Source organism: Girardinichthys multiradiatus, chromosome 23 (assembly GCF_021462225.1).
Source record: "Girardinichthys multiradiatus isolate DD_20200921_A chromosome 23, DD_fGirMul_XY1, whole genome shotgun sequence".
Classification (NCBI taxonomy): Eukaryota; Metazoa; Chordata; class Actinopteri; order Cyprinodontiformes; family Goodeidae; genus Girardinichthys; species Girardinichthys multiradiatus.
Window position 1 is genome coordinate 6,295,023 of NC_061815.1, and position 2,603 is coordinate 6,297,625.

The 2,603-nt window shown below is 35.3% G+C and overlaps 1 long non-coding RNA gene across 1 annotated transcript; it reads left to right on the forward strand.

Moving 5' to 3' along the window:
* The first annotated feature begins 401 nt into the window (after positions 1–401).
* LOC124859997 lies at positions 402–1,635 on the forward strand. Its single transcript, XR_007036242.1, has 6 exons — positions 402–518; positions 623–685; positions 810–860; positions 932–1,171; positions 1,262–1,366; positions 1,503–1,635. It is a non-coding gene; the product is annotated as an uncharacterized LOC124859997 (long non-coding RNA).
* The last annotated feature ends 968 nt before the right edge of the window (positions 1,636–2,603 follow it).

The window sequence follows — 2,603 nt, forward strand, 5'->3', positions numbered from 1 at the left end:
GTTACCTGTAGCTTTTCTAAAACATTTTTTTTTCATCTTAGAGCAAATGTTATTGAGAGACTTACTGAAACAGTTATTCTGTAACTGAAGTCACAGTCAACATCAGCCTTCTGATTCAATTTTCTGACCAAGTGTGTGACACAGGGCAATAAAGTAATTAGAACTCTCTCAACCCCCTGCTCCAAAAGAGTCAATACTTAGGTTCATGAACAGGTGAGACCCCCAGGGCCTGATGTATATCAAAGTTCGCTGGTTTCTCATTGCTAAATAGGTGCTTCTATAAGGAAATTTTTGTTTTTTGATTTTGGTAAAGTTTATAGAGACAGCTTCTCATGTCAGAGCTCACTGAGTTATGTCCACAAGAAACAGTGCAATGAATAGCTAATATGGTAATTGGACCTCTTTTTTTTGCATTTCAGTGTGCTGGCAATAAAAACAAGTTTAGTTTCACAGTAGTCACAGAGACCTCAGAGTTGCCTACATCCTCATCAGCGTCAAGTCTGCTACAGCTAAAAAAGGTTTAAACTTGTTACACTGAAAAATACTAGTAGAACTGTAGTTTAAACTTATTACATTGAAAATACCAGTACTGACAAGAAAAATATGTCGGTACATATTTCAGGAAACGAAGAAATTGCTCCATCTGCTTCTAATGATTCTCAGAAGTACAATGCCATTTTTAGAAGTAAGTATTCATCTTTAAGAAATCATTAAATGCATGTGAATGTTCTCTAATATTGTTTATATATATATATATATATATATATATATATATATTTATACATTTATATATCGTTTCTTTGTCTTAGAACCCACCACTGATGACCTTGAGGATTTCATCTTGACACAATCGGAATATGGTAAGTAATGTTAAATGCAACAATATTTTATAGTTAACGAATAAATCAGCTAACATTGAACACATTTATAGATTTGCTGAGAGAGGTAAACCCGAATGATCAAGTTGGAGGGGTCAGTGGCTGGAATCGACCTTCCCCTTGACAATCAAAGTTGAGTAGGCGGATTATCTCCAAAAAAGAAAACCCAACAACATCTGAACTTTCTTCTAACAAAGATTTAAAATCTGAATCGTTAAATACGCCTCCGCAAATTATCATCATTTCCCCTGAAAACACACCGGATAAGTTACCAGCTGCTCCCGGGCCAGAAAGTAAGCCCTAAAAAAAACTATTTGTTTTCTTTGAGAGTGAATGTGTATTATTAGAGACTTGTTTTAAACCTCAGATAAAACGGTTTACAGATTTGACAGAGAACGTATCTCTGAAAGAAGCAGCAGCACCAGCAGATTTGATCAGGCAGACTAAAGCCAAACTTGGAATACTGCCATCAGCTGTGGAGGAGCAAGGTGGGTGAAAATAAATAAAAAACAACAATATATATATGTATATATATATATATATATATATATATATATATATATATATATATATATATGTATTATAAGCATAGTTCAATAAAATATCATATAAATCTGTTTACAGATGCACCCAAAGATGCAACACTGAAGCCGCCCACCAGAAGGTCGCTTTTTAAAGATCAAGGCAGCGTTTCACACAAGCGCATCAATCCAGTACAACAACAAGCGAAATCTGGAGGTTTTATCGCACAGACCCGGGGTAAGTTATAGTATTTCAAAATTCGTTTATAAACCTACAAGTAATAAAGTTATAGGAGTTCACTTCCCCCCTTAAAAAACTCGTTTATTTTAAAACTATTATTATCGTTTATTTATGAGCGCTGTGTAACTTTGTTTTTTATTTTGTTTTTACAGAATATTTAACCCCAGCCAAAAGAGAGCGACTCTCTGCTCTGCATACCAGAGCAACGCTTGTGAGAGGATTAATGAGCGGTACGTTTAATTCATACCTATTGAATTAATTTGAATTCCCCCTTTTTTTTTCAGCTTTAATTTGTTTATTTCAATATATATTTGTTTTGTTATTCATTCTCTTTTACAGAGGTAACGTTAATGGTAGGACAGATCCGATCCAGACCCGGACAGCATCGTCGCAGCAAGAAGGCCTCGCAAGCTGCACGGGACCGTCGAAATAAGGCCTCATCCTTAACGCTTCTGGCAGCATGTCAGATTCTGTTACAGAAGCAGTTTGGTGACATCAAGGTGATTTTAAACTGAACTGATCACTGTTTTTTTTTTGTTGGTTTGTCTGATTTTTCTTTTGCTCATATAAATGGATAACCGAATCAGACTTGTCCTGGATGAAATAAAAAAATTTGTAGCTGAGCTTAATGAAATCCCACATGCACATGTTTTAGAGGATGAATCATCTCTTGTTAACAACCACAATGAAGATCAGCACGGTGACTTTTTAAACTTAATCGATCAGGCTATTGAAGAATTAAACAGGCCGTTACCACCTGACCAAAATTTAAACTTAATCGATCAGGCTATTGAAAATTTTTAATACACCGTCTCCACCTGACCAAAATTTAAACTTATTAGACCAGATTCATGAAAATTTAAATACACCGTCTCCACCTGACAGTAATCAAAATCCTTCAACATCACACAATGCTGATCAGCATGGGGGTAATTTAAATCAGGAGATAGCAGTCAGTTCTGA